The sequence below is a fragment of the Leopardus geoffroyi genome, chromosome B1 (assembly GCF_018350155.1).
Source record: "Leopardus geoffroyi isolate Oge1 chromosome B1, O.geoffroyi_Oge1_pat1.0, whole genome shotgun sequence".
NCBI lineage: Eukaryota > Metazoa > Chordata > Mammalia > Carnivora > Felidae > Leopardus > Leopardus geoffroyi.
Window position 1 is genome coordinate 44,087,613 of NC_059327.1, and position 14,821 is coordinate 44,102,433.

At 37.2% G+C, this 14,821-nt stretch overlaps 1 protein-coding gene across 7 annotated transcripts in view; it reads left to right on the forward strand.

Moving 5' to 3' along the window:
• NSD3 (nuclear receptor binding SET domain protein 3) overlaps positions 1-14,821 on the forward strand; it is a 117,296-nt gene that overhangs the window by 20,721 nt on the left and 81,754 nt on the right. The gene's annotated exons all lie outside the window — the stretch shown is intronic.

A 14,821-nucleotide genomic window follows, 5' to 3' on the forward strand; every position in this document is an offset into this window, starting at 1 on the left:
ATCCAGGCATTTGTCCCTTTCTGTTATCAGTGACTCTGTCTTGCTCATCTTTTATCTCTAGTACTCAAGACTAAACATAATACGAGTACTTGATGTGAAATGAATAAATGAATCTTACCAGGAGCAATTTCTGAGCCTATTCTCCAGCACTTGCCCTTTATTGCTTTTCTCTCTCTGGTAATAATGTAACTGTACGATCGCAGGAGCCATGTCTGAATTTTCATCCCTGTAACTTTAGTACTGAGCCCAGTGTCTGGTAAACAGTAGATGCTCAATAAATATTTCTTTTATTAGAGAAGCCTGTATAGGTTGGAGTGGGGACAATCTGGCTGCAACTTTTGTTCTCCTTCCCATTGCAGTAGCACCAGAATGGGAAGGAAGGAGGAGCTGGTATGAACCTTGGCCCCAAATCGCCTCAGCCCACAGAGGGTAGTTAACAGACAGCAGCTGGTATCCAGAATCAATATGATAAAATGTTTTTTTACCATTATTTCTTTCACAAATGTTTTCATTTCGTTTCATTTCATTTCATTTCATTTCATTTCATTTCATTTCATCATGTTCATACACACACACACACACACACACACACACACACACACACACACACTTCCTGTAGGTTAAAATAGCCCTTTACAGTGTATTAAGTGCTAAAGTGTATTAAGTAAAGTATAGGTAGGGATGCTATGCCAGCACAAGAGGGTACTTGACCTGGCTTCAAAGTGTGTGTGATGTGTGAGAGGTGATCTGGAAAAGCTTCTTGGAGTATTTTAACACATCTGAATAGAATCTTCAAGCATGAGTAGATGACAGAGAAGATGCTAGAATGATGGAGAGCAAGGTGGGAAAGCTGCAGCAGCAGGAGAGGAGGCCGGACAAGAAGGCAAATCAAGAAGGGTCTTCTGCTGTTTGGATTTTTCCTAAGGCATGGAGAGTCATGAGAGGTTATTAAATTTGAGGGGTTTTTTTGTTTGTTTGTTTTTCTTTTTAAATACTGTCAGTGCTATAGAGAACAGATTGGAGGTGAACGACTTGGGAAGCAGGAAGAACAATTTGGAAGTTGATACTCTAATCCAGATGAAAAATGATAAGGCAGAGCCAGTGAACATAGCAAGAATTGGGTAGATTTGGAAGAAAGTTTGAGGGTGAAATCCAGCTTTCTTTTATGCATTACGTTTATCTTCTCCCAGTTGGGGGGCTTATCTTTTCACTTATGTTGTATCTTTGACATACAGTTTGTTAAAATTAAGATTGTTGATTTTATTAATCACTTAAACTCTTTATGTATTTTAAGAAATCCTTCCACCTTGAGTTTGTAAAGATCTCCTGTTTTATGTTTTTGTTTATTCTTTAAAAGTTTGTAAGTTTTACTTTTTATATTTGGTCTTTAATCCACCTGGACTTGGTATCCTGTATGGTAAGGATCTAATTTTTTTTCTACACGGAGAAGCAGTTTTCCATACCATTCTTATTTTGAGAGAGAGAGAGAGAGAGAGAGAGAGAGAATATGAATGGGGTAAGAACGGAGAAACAGGGAGAGAGAGAATCCCAAGCAGGCTCTGCACTGTCAGCACAGAGCCTGATACGGGGCTCAGTCTCACAACCCTGAAATCATGATGTGAGCCAAAATCAAGAGTTGGACACTTAACCGACTGAGCCACCCAGGTGCCCCTATCTGTACCATTCTTTAAATCTTCTGTTCTTTCCTTACTAACCTGCAGTGCTGTTTCTGTTATAAGCCAAATTCCCATATAGGCTTGGATGTGTGTCCAGGATCTTACTGTTTCATTGTTAATTACTGTAACTTAATAAATGTAAATCTTTTTATTTTAAGCACATTTAACGTGTACAAACTAGTCATCCTTTGAATGGATATCATAGACTTTATTGTTGAGAAGCATACGTAGATCCTTTCTTGATTTCTTTTAGAGCATATTTTTTCAAGATATCATTCACATACCATACAATTTTCCCTTTTCAAGTGTACAGTTCTGTGGTTTTTAGTGTATCCAAAAAGTTGTGCAACCCCACCACTAATTCCAGAACATTTTCATCACCTCAAAAAGAGATCCCGTACCCATTAGCAGTCAGCCTCCATTTCTCCCTTCTCCCAGTCCCTGGCAACCACTAATCTTTTGTCACTATGAATTTGCCTATTCTGGATATTTCATACAAATGGAATCATACAATATGCAGCCTTTCATGACAGCATTCTTATTTAAATTGAGTAAAATTGATAGATTAGCAGGGTATTCTCTAGGAATAATACTATCTAAGAAAATAGAACAAAAATACTGTACCTTAGTAGGGAGAAAGAAGAGAAAATCTTACCAGGATTTATTTGTTTTGTTTTTTTTAGACATCAAATTCATATTTTATTTCTCCATTATTGAAGAACGTGGTTTATCTTTTGCTTAGTTGGTAATGAGTAAATGTCATGTAGCAAATTCTACAAGAATTTTGTTCTTCTGTTGATACATCTTGAGTTTATTAGATATAGATGGAGTGAGACTACTTTGATTTGAATGTTGTCTGTAATTGTATAAAAGTGACACAATTTGCCTTATATCTTGGTGGATAAGTAAGATCACATGAAAATATAAAGGGGATACATTCTCTCCTGAATTGCCTATTTTTTAACACAAGCAGATTTTCCAGTTTAACCCAGAAATTAGTCAGCAGCTTAGAGTTCTTTTTAAAAGGCTACCTCGGAAAGTACCTTTAAGTCAAGATACCCAGATAAGGTTTACTAACACAGAACATTTATTTAACATACTAAAATGTTGTAAGCTTTTTGTGTCATTTGGCGAATTGATGCTTTATTAGTATAATAACTGAAAAATAGTTCAGAAAAGAAGATCTTTCCCAAGTTATATCATTAAACTTTCAAAGAGTTAGCCTCAACCAGAATGGTAGTAAATACCTTTAAATGCTTCAGAAGTTTGACCAGTTTTTTCAAACGTCATAATTTTGACATCTTCAAATCTTCGTTAAAAATATCTTTGGGAAACTAAAAATGTGTTAAGTACCTATAGAATTAGTATCATTATATAATGGCCTCAAAGTCTCAGAAGTCCAAACATTTGCATTACCTTGGGAATGTAACAAATTGAGAAAAAATGCCCAAATTTCAGTGAGAAATAATTTGCTTCTATACCACTGTGGTTACAGCTATGGTTGGCTGTGACTACCAACTGTGTAACACTTGGTTATTATTAAAAGTACTTTATTTTGTTTGTGAGTAAAGAGTAAATCTTATAATCTGATACAGGTTTTGTTCCCTTAAAGGATAAGATTATCTAAAGACAAATGGAACAACCACTTCCATTTGTAATTTTATTTGTATTTCCTTGCTAGAAATTTTCAAGCAGGATCCATTTTGTTTGAAAGATTGACATTGGATTGTGTAGTCACTGTACCAGATTTGGTTATTGTTTTTTGCCTATAACAGAGCTAGATTAGATGCTATCAATTCTAGCAGCTTTTAGTGAATAAAAGGTAAACATTGTTGTTCATTTCCTTTTTTGGTGCTGTAGACGCGTGATCAAGTTCTTAGAACCAAATGGTTGATTTTTCTTTTTTTTTTTTTTCCATAACCTCCACCCTCACCCTTGCTTTTTTTTTTTTTTTTTTTTTTTTTTTTTTAAGTTAAAATGTAGGAAGGCTTGTGAAGGAAAAATATTGATTTAGTGTAATTTGCATCCTGTTTATGCTTAATAGTAGCAGTTTGTGTTTGCTGATTATTATAGGTATGTGTTTGGGCTCTTTAAAAATATTTATCTTCTACTTATTTCCAAAAAGGTCGAATGGCTTATAGTTTTAAAATAGATATAAGAAAGCAAAATAACATACCTCTGTTCTTTAACAGTACACCTTTGTTATTACATTACTAACAGTTAAATGATTTTTTAAACTATGAAAACCAAAATAGGCAGTACAGAATTTAACTTATAGTCAGAGGATCACTCTGATCATATAATTAAATCAAAATATAAATAGAACACAGAACCAAAAAGAATGGAGTCTCTTTTAAAACTCTGGCATTAATGGATCTGGCCACTTTTCTTATAGATTAAGCATGTTTTTCAAAATTTTACTTTAAAGAGTCTTAGGTTTTACCCATGCAAACCTATTTACTTAAAATAATAGATCATATTTTTAAAAAAATTTAACTCCTGTCTCTCATTTTCTTTTTGGCATAAATTTGGGGGGGAAAATAGTAAAATGAAAATCACCCTTGATGCTGTCATCCAAAAATCTTCATATTCTGTCATTAAGTATGAGACATAGTCGAAGAAGTTTTTTTGGAGGGAGTGGGTATGTTTGTATGTATTAAACTGATTTCAAATACAAGATCTGATTGTCAAACATGAGTGATCATTCAGTTAGAAATGAGTATATGAATATATTTGGTAGCTTTCTCTTTACACCTCAAAGAATGTATACCTAAACTTGCCTTTATGTACTACATTTCAGGTTTTTGCTGTAAGACAAAATTACCCTCTAATTTTTTAACGTTATGTGTCTTTAAATTTTTAAAAAATTTTTCTTAATGTTTGTTTATTTTTGAGAGAGAGACAGCGGGAGTGGGAGAGGGGCAGACACAGAATCCAAAACGGGCTGCAGGCTCTGAGCTGTCAGCATGGAGCCTGATACGGGGCTCAAACTCATGAGCCATGAGATCATGACCTGAGCCAAAGTTGGGTGCTTAACTGACTGAGCTACCCAGGCACACCTAAAAAAATTTTTTAATGATGTTTTGCTGCAGGAATCACCAAACAGTAAAAACGCCAGGTTTATTACTGTAGACTGTGTGTACTCCATTCCTGTTACTATAGAAACACACATAGACTGGATTTATTGTAAACCTTGAGAAATGTTCCTTGCAGTACTTCACATAAAAAAAAAACATCTGGGGGTGCCTGGTGGCTTAGTCGGTTAAGCGTCAGACTTCAGTTCAGGTCTTGATCTCATCGTTCGTGGGCTCAAGCCCCACATAGGGCTCTGTGCTGACAGCTCAGAGCCTGGAGCCTGTTTCAGATTCTGTGTCTCCCTCTCTCTGTGCCCCTCCCTGCTCTCTCTCTTTCTCTCTCTCTCAAAAATTAATAAACATTACGGGGCACCTGGGTGGCTTGGTCGTTTAAGCGTCCGACTTCGGCTCAGGTCATGATCTCACAGTCCGTGAGTTCGAGCCCCGCGTCGGGCTCTGTGCTGACAGCTCAGAGCCTGGAGCCTGTTTCGGGTTCTGTGTCTCCCTCTCTCTCTGCTTCTCCCCTGTTCATGCTCTGTCTCTCTCTGTCTCAAAAATAAATAAACGTTAAAAAAAAAAATTAAAAAAAAATTAATAAACATTAAAAAAAAAAATCTGGATCCCTTGTTTACCTGGGTAAAAGAAGACCATTCTCTTCCTCTGTGTTGTGGAAGTCATGTTTGTTATATTCCACTATATTTCTTTAGCTGTTAAAATTTCTAATGTTGATACATCAAGTATGCTCTGTATTTTGGTATGATTGATAATTACTGGAATAGCTTTGGAAAATAAAGGTTGATGTTCATGCCAATTCAATTAACTATGACTATGAAAATTATATTTTAAGAGCTTCTATATTCTGAGTTTCAGATCTACAATTTAAAAAACACTAGGGTTTTAAGTAGTATGCTTAGTAGGGGTTTTTTGATATATTTTGGTCTTTTGTTGGGTTAATAGATTCTGGAAATTCATTTGACTTCATACCAGTCCCTTGGGGCCTTAATAAGTCTTGCTGGGAAGTTTAGCCCACAACTAAGGATAATCAGTAGTGTCTAGGTAAGCATTTATTAATCAAATTTTGATGAGGATATTGCCTGAGGAGACTATAACTGCATTTATATTCTCTTGCATTTTGCATGGAAAGATCCTCAACAACTGTTTAAGGCATTTCATTTATATGTAATAACTCCCTTAAGTTTACACAGTTCAGTTTAAAAGACTCATTAAGCCCCTCCTCTGAGCCTTCACTTTGGGCTCTAGGAGCATATGGATGAATAAAATTACTTCCTACTCTTAAGAAAATCACATAAACAGGTTGTTTCGAGATTAATTCTTAAGAGGTATGCATGGTGTATCTTAGGAACATGGAGGAAAGTTACTCAGACCAGCCTAGAGCTTAAGTGACTACTTCTTGGAAATGACTTTCTGAGCTCAGAAGATGGGTTAAAAGTCAAGCCAAAAAAAGTATAAAAGGACATATTAGGCATCAAAGATAACATTGGTAAAGGCACAGTGGTATGAAATTGTAGTGTATACATTCATTCTCAGTAGTTTAACATTACTAGCATACAAAAGTGACTGGAGGTTGAAGACCTCAGTAGAGACCTTGCTTGGAGGGGTTTGAGTGCTCTGTTGGCCAAGGTTTTGGACTCTTTCTAGGAATCATTGAAGGATTTTAATCAGGAAAGTGAAAATTAAGTGATCTAGGAATGTATTTAAAGGTAGTTGTATCTGAAAACAGATATAGGCAATTTATATGACATCTTAGATCCACTTTTGATTCCAGAAAACTTGAATTAGGATATTGACATGAGCAATTTTGACCTATAATAAACTAGTGTTGACCTTTGAACAATATGGCTTTGACCTGTATGGCTACATTTGTATGTGGATTTTTCTCAATAAATACAGTACAGTACAGTATATTTTCTCTTACGATTTTCTTTTTTTTTTTAATTTTTTTTTTTTAATGTTTGTTTATTTTTGAGACAGAGAGAGACAGAGCATGAATAGGGGAGGGGCAGAGAGAGAGGGAGACACAGAATCGGAAGCAGGCTCCAGGCTCTGAGCCATCAGCCCAGAGCCCGACGCGGGGCTCGAACTCACAGACCATGAGATCATGACCTGAGCTGAAGTCGGACGCTCAACCGACTGAGCCACCCAGGCGCCCCTCTTACGATTTTCTTAATATGATCTTTTATTTAGTTTATTGTAAAAATATACTATATAAGCACAACATGTAATTCTATAAAGTAGGATCCAGCAGGGGGCCTGGGTGGCCTGGTTGGTTGAGTGCCTGACTTTGGCTCCTGTCATGAACTCACCGTTTGTGACTTCAAGCCCCACATCAGGCTTGCTGCTATCAGCAATGAACTGCTTCAGATTCTCTGTCCCCCTCACTCTCTATCCCTCCCCTGCTTGCACGTGCTCGCTCTCTCTCCAAACACAAACATTAAAAAAAAAAAAAGTAGAATCCAGCAGTATGTATGGTTTAGTAGAGGGAATTGTCCCTTTTAAGAATTTGTTATGATGACTTAAACTATACATTTAACACACTGTGACAGATCACATAAATCTTTGACCTTTACATTTAACACATCATGAATACTTAATTGATATTCATAGCCTCAACCTGTTCATGGCACACTTTTTTTTTAACCTCATATCTAAGATTTGACTTGAGTCTATAAACTTTATATTATTATTCTCCTCTTGAGTAAGTTGGTAAATATAAGAGCCCTAAAGGTTTAGTTGATAATTTTCAGCTTTTTTCCCCTTTAATACTGTCTGTGGACAGCTTCAACAAAATTAGAATGGTATTCATTGACTGACTTATTTTATCTTAAAACAACAACCACAACAGCAGCAGTAACAACAACAGAGGGACACCTGGGTGGGTCATTCGGTTAACTGTCTGACTCTTGGTTTCATCTTAGGTCATGATCTCGCAGTCTGTAGGATCTAACCTTGCAAGTCAGGCTCTGTGCTGATAGCCTGCTTGGGATTCTCTCTCTGTCCCTCCCCCATTCATTCTCTCTCTTGCTCTCTCAAAATAAATAAACATTAAAACCAGAAACATTGGTCAGAGGCAGAATTTATCATAAATTATTTGCCTGTGGTGGTTTCATTTATTTGGAAGTACATATTAGAATGGGTGGAGGACTAGTACCATTATTTAGTCTCCCACCAAACTGTTTACTCTGGGGAGTGGGATCAGGGAAGTGTGATGTGTAAAATGTGAGTGTTTTTGTCATTGTTGTTGCTATATTCTTGATACACCTAGGGATTTTGAGAAATTAGTTTACTTGTTAAGAGCCAGTGCTGTGGAATAGAGAGCCTTGTATTTATAGGATGTCTATGAGCAAGTTACTTAATCATGCTGGCCTTTCTGTTTCATTTGTAAAATAGGGGTCGTATTTCCTCAAAGAGGTGTTATTAGGAGTAAAATAATCAATGTGAAGCAGGATAGTTTGACACATAGTAAGCCCTCAAATATTAGCCATTATTATTATTATTTTAGTAGTACAAAAAAATTAAAACATACCATCTTTATCAGGGGATTTATTAAGGACAAACAAGTGAGAATTTTTGGTAGCCTTTACTGAGTGGTGTTAACTATGATGGGTGAAAACTGCCTAACTTCCAAATCCTGCCTGTCTTTCATGGCCTAAATACCTCCTTGCTTAGTGAATGAACATTGTTCTTTCTCAAATATCGTTTGTAATTGTGATGGTAACACAATTTAATTCTTAGTCACCCTCTGATTCACATTGTTCACGTTATTTACTATTTTATGACTCTTGCCCATAACATCTCGTTTAGTTTACTGAAGAGATTGTAAATGCCTTTAGGTCAGAGATCAGGTTTTTCCACAAGTTCTGTGTGCCCAGCATCACACCAACTGATAATGGTAGCCAATAAGTATTGGGCTTTAACTATACTCCAGGCACTGTCCAAAGTACTGCTTACAGATTAACTTAATTCTTACAACAATTCTGCACAAAGTAGGAATTGTAAATATCCAGTTTATGGATAAGGAAACTGAGATTTAGGGAGATTAAGCTGCCAAAGTCACATAGTTAACAAGCCTTGGATTGGGGTTTTGAACCTAACAGTTTGATTCTGAGCCTATATTTTCAACCACATGCTCACTAGAGAGCCATCTAATTCTTTAAGGTCTTAACTATTTAGATCAATTGGTGTGTCTGCTGTTTGAAGGCTGACTGCCAGACTTCAGTACATACAAAAATCAGTAGAGGAATTTATAGTCCTAAAATATCTTTCTTTTAGAAATGATCAAAACTGCTTTCTTGATGAAAAAGTATGGCTCTATTCACACTTCTGCTTTCTAGAAAAGGTAACAGTGTGGAACATTTGGCTTAGTTGGTGTCAAATTTAATTTGTTTTGTCTTGTTTTATTTTATTTATTTTTTTTTTAATTTTTTTTTTTTTTTTAACGTTTATTTATTTTTGGGACAGAGAGAGACAGAGCATGAACCGGGGAGGGGCAGAGAGAGAGGGAGACACAGAATCGGAACAGGCTCCAGGCTCCGAGCCATCAGGCCAGAGCCTGATGCGGGGCTCGAACTCACGGACCGCGAGATCGTGACCTGGCTGAAGTCGGACGCTTAACCGACTGCGCCACCCAGGCGCCCCTGTCTTGTTTTATTTTTAAGTAATCTCTCTGCCCAACGTGGGGCTTGAACTCAGAACCATCAGATCAAGAGTCACATGCTTTTTACCAACTGAGCCAGCCAGCTGCCCTGGTGCCAAGTTTTAATGCAGGCTTTTACCACCTTAAGAAGCTGTATAACTTTTTCTTTTAAAAACTTCTTCCAGGGGCGCCTGGGTGGTTCAGTCAGTTAAGCTTCTGACTTCAGCTCAGGTTCTTGCGGTCTGTGAGTTTGAGCCCCACATCGGGCTCTGTGCTGACAGCTCAGAGCCTGGAGCCTGCTTCAGATTCTGTGTGTCCCTCTCTCTGCCTTTCCCCTGCTTACATCTCTCTCTCTCTCTCTCTCTCTCTCTCTCTCTCTCTCTCCCCCCCTCTCTCTCTCTCTTTCAAAAGTAAATAAAAAAAAAAAAAAAAACTTAAAAAAAAACTTCTTCCCAACCCTAGCCAAATTATTTTAATTTTTTTTTTGCAAACTTTTAGGAAAGTTAAAAGAATATTACAGTCAACACCTAGATTAGCCAATTGTTAACATTTTGCCTCCTTTTGTATGTACTTTTTTTTTTTTTTTTTAATTTTTTTTTTCAACGTTTATTTATTTTTGGGATAGAGAGAGACAGAGCATGAACGGGGGAGGGGCAGAGAGAGAGGGAGACACAGAATCGGAAACAGGCTCCAGGCTCTGAGCCATCAGCCCAGAGCCTGACGCGGGGCTCGAACTCATGGACCGCGAGATCGTGACCTGGCTGAAGTCGGACGGTTAACCGACTGCGCCACCCAGGTGCCCCTGTATGTACTTTTTTAATAACAGGACATTTGAAAGTTGTGGTCCCATGGCACTTTAAATATTTCACAGCTGAAATATTTAATGTCTCTTCTAAGAATAAAGACATTCTCTTATATAAACCAAACACTTATCATACCATTGAAAATTAATAATTCCATTAAGAAAAATTTTTTAAATTTATTATTTATTTTGAGAGAGAAAGGCAGAGAGGGAGACAGAGAATCCCAAGCAGGCTTTGCACCATCATCGCCGAATAGCTCCATTTTTTAATGGCCAGTCCATATAAAATTCTAAGTTTTCTCCAAAATACATCTGTTAACTGTGTATTTAAACACATGATTTCATCAAAATTCATGCATTACATTGGGTTTTTAAATCTTGTCTTTTAAAATGTAGAAGAATCTTTCCATCTTTTGTTTGTTTATAACATTAGCTTTTTAAAACCTTTTTTTAAATGTCTGTCTATTTTTGAGAGAGAGACAGAGTAGGAGCAGGGGAGGGGCAGAGAGAGAGGGAGATACAGAATCCAAAGCAGGCTCCAGGCTCTGAGCTGTCAGCACAGAGCCCGATGCGGGGCTCAAACAGCACAGAGCCTGTTGCAGGACTTGAACTGGTGAACCACAAGCATGACCTGAGTGAGGCAAAGTTGGATGCTTAACTGACTGAGCTATCCAGGTGCCCCTAGCTTTTTAAAACATTAAAAAAATATATTTACTTATTTATTTTGAGAGAGAGAGAAAAACATGAGTGGGGGAGGGGCAGAAATAGAGGGAAAGAGAGAATCCCAAGCAGACTCCTCAGAGCCCAAGTAGGGGCTCAGTCTCCAGAATAGTGACACCATGACATGAACCAAAATCAAGAGTCAGTCATTTAACCAGCTGAGCCACCCAGGTACCCCTATAACATTAGCTTTTTTGAAGAGCCCAGGCCAGTTGTCTAAGTGAATGTTCCACATTTTATATGTGTGATTGTTTCCTCATTGTGAGATTCAGTTTAAGCACTGGGAATAATACTTAGGAGATGATAATACCAGTGAATCACATCATGAGGCACATAATGCCAGGTTGTCCTGCTTTTGATGATGCCATGTTTAATAACTTGTTTAAAATGATGCCTGCCAGATCTCTCTATTGTATGTATTTCTGTTTGCAATTAGTAAGTAATCTGTGGAGTAAGAAATATTTAAACTATCATTCACTTGTTTCATTTTTGCTCAGAAACCCTTAGTGGGCCTGTTTGCATTTCCTAAAATGTAAGAATAAAAGATATTTGAGGCCCCTGGATGGCTCAGTTTATTAAGCGTCTGACTCTTGATTTCGGCTCAGGTCATGATCTCATGGTTTGTGTGTTTAAGCCCTGGTGATAGTGTGGAGCCTGCTTGGGATTCTCTCTCTCCCTCTCTCTGCCCCTCCCCTACTTTCTCTCTCTCTCTCTCAAAATAAACTTAAAAAAAAAAAAAGAATAAAGGATGTTCTTTGTTAGAGAAGTGTTTTGCAAATATTTTCTCCCTGCCTATAATGCACCTTTTGAGGGTTTTTTGTCTCTAATTTTTTTTTAAGTTTATTTATTTATTTTGAGAGAGAGAGAGAGAGAGCAGCCATGCACAAGCAGGAGAGGTGCAGAGAGGGAGGGAGAGAGAGAATCCAAAGCAGACTAAAAGCCTGGCACGGGGCTTCATTTCACCAAGCATGAGATCATGACCTGAGCTGAGATCAAGAATCGGATGCTTAACCTATTGAGCCAGCCAGGTGCTCCTGTAATTTTTTTTTTTTTTAAGTTTAGCATAGTTGACATAAAATACTAGTTTTAGGTGTACAACACAATGATTCAACAATTATATACATTACCAAATGCTCTCCAAAATAAGTGTAGTTACCATTTGTCAGCATACAAATATATTACAATATTATTGACTATATTCTCTATGTTATACTTTTCATCACCATGACTTAACTGGAAGTTTGTACCTCTTAATCCTCTCCACCTATTTCACCTATACTGCCATCCACTTCCTCTCTGGGAACCAGCAGTTTGTCAAGTTATGAGCATTTTCCGGGTTTTGTTTTATTTTTTTGTTTTTTTGGTTTGTTTTTGTTTATTTGCTCATTTGTTGTATTTTCAGGTACCACATATAAGTGGAATTGTATAGTATTTGTCTTTTACTTATTTCACTTAGCATAATACCCTCTATATCAAAATGGCAAGATTTTATTATTTTTTATGACTAATATTCCACTGTGTGTGTATATCACATCTTTATTCATGTATAAGTGGACAGTTAGGTTGCTTCCATAGTCTGGTCATTGTAAATAATGCTGCAGTAAACATAGTGATGCTTATATCTTTTCAAATTAGTATTTTTATTTTCTTTGGCCCAGAGTCATGTTACTGGATTGTATGGTGTTTCTGTTTTTAATTTTTTGAACCTCCATACTCTTTTCCATAGTGGTTGCACCAATTTTACATTCCCACCAACAGTGAACAAGAGTTTCCTTTTCTCCACATTCTGCCTAACACTTGTTATTTCTTGTCTTTTGTATACTAGCCATTCTGACTGATGTGAGGTGGTATCTCATTGTGGTTTTGATTTGTAATCCCTGGTGATTAGAGTGATGTTGAACATCTTTTCATGTGTCTGTTGGCCATATGTATATCTTCTTTGGAAAAATATCTATTCAGGACCTCCACCCATTTTATTTATTCTTTTAAATGTTTATTTAATTTTGAGAGAGAGCACAAGTGGGAGAGGAGCAGAGAGAGATAGGATAGAGGATCCAAAGCAATCTCTTTGCTGATAGCAGAGAGCCCAGTGCGGCGGGACTTGAACTCACCAACCTTGACATCATGACCTGAGCTGAAGTCGGATGCTTAACCAACTGAGCCACCCAGGTGCCCCAGGATCTCCACTCATTTTAATCAGATTGTTTGTTTTTTTGGGCATAGAGTTGTAAGTTTTTTTTTAATTAATTAAAAAAAAATTTTTTTTAATGTTTATATTTGAGAGAGACAGAGACAGAGCATGAGCGGGGGAGGGGCAGAAAGAGAGGGAGACACAGAATCCAAAGCAGGCTCCAGGCTCTGAGCTGTCAGCACAGAGCCCGATGAGGGGCTCAGACCCACGAACTGCAAGATCACGACCTGAGCCGAAGTCGGACACTCAACCAACTGAGCCACCCAAGCACCCCAATGGAATTGTTTTCTTCTTCTTTTTTTTTTTTTTTTAATTTTATTTTTTTAAATGTTTATTTATTTTTGAGAGAGAGAGACAGAGTGTGAGCAGGGGAGGGGCAGAGAGAGAGGGAGACACAGAATCGGAAGCAGGCTCCAGGCTCCGAGCTGTCAGCGCGGAGCCCGACGCGGGGCTCGAACTCACAGACTGTGAGGTCATGACCTGAGCTGAAGTCGACGCTTAACCGACTGAGCCACCCAGGTGCCCCTGGAATTGTTTTCTTAAATTCCCTTTCTGCTACTTCATTATTAGTATGTAGAAATGCAACAGATTTCAGTTTGTTGACTTTGTACTCTGCAACTTTACTGAATTCATTTATTATAATATTTTTTTGGTAGAATATTTAGGGTTTTCTATATCTAGTATTAGGTCATCAGCAAATAATGACAGTTTTACTTCTTATCAATTTACATGTCTTTTATTTCTTTTTCTTGTCTTAATTGCTGTGTCTAGGACTTACAATACTACACTAAATAAAAGTGGCAAGAGTATACATCCTTGTCTCTTTTCTGCTTTTATTTTATTTTATTATTTTTTAATAACTTTTTTAAGTCTATTAATTTTGAGAGAGAGAGAACACAAGTTTGAGAGGGGGAGAGAAAGAATCCAAACCAAGCTCTGCATTATCGGCGCAGACTCCAGTGTGGGGCTTGGACTCACAAAGGTCATGACCTGAGCCAAAATCAAGAATCCGACACTTAACCGACTGAGCCATCGAGGTGCCCCTTTTCCCTGATCTTAAAGGAAAAACTTTTAGCTTTTTGCCATTTAGTGTATTGTTAGCTGTGGGTTTTTGAGGTGTGACCTTCAGTATGTTGTGGTATGTTCTTTGATACCCATTTTATTGAGAGTTTTTATCATGAATGAATGTCAAATTCTTTTCTGTATCTATTGGGATGTTCATAGGATTTTTATCCTTCCATTTTGTTAATGTATACCAGGTTGATTGATTTGTAGATATTGAACATCCTTGCATCTCTGGAACAAATCTCACTTGATTGTGGTGAATGATCTCCCTTTGTTGAATTTGATTTGCTAATCTTTTGTTGAGGATTTTTGGATCTGTATTCATCAGGTATATTGTTCTGTCATTTTCTTCTTTCTCTTTTGTAGTGTCTTTGTCTAGTTTGGCATAAGATAATACTGCCCTTGTAGAATGAATTTGTAAGTATTCCTTCCTCTTCTATTTTTTGGAATAGTTTGAGAAGAATAGGTATTAATTCTGCTTTAAATATTTGGTAGAATTCACCTGTGAAGTGATCTGGTCGTTGACTTTTGTTTGTTGGGAGTTTTTAGATTATGGGTTGAATTTCATTACATTGGTCTATTCAGATTTTCTTTTTTCTAATTCAGTCTTGGAAGATTCTATGTTCCTAGGAATTTATC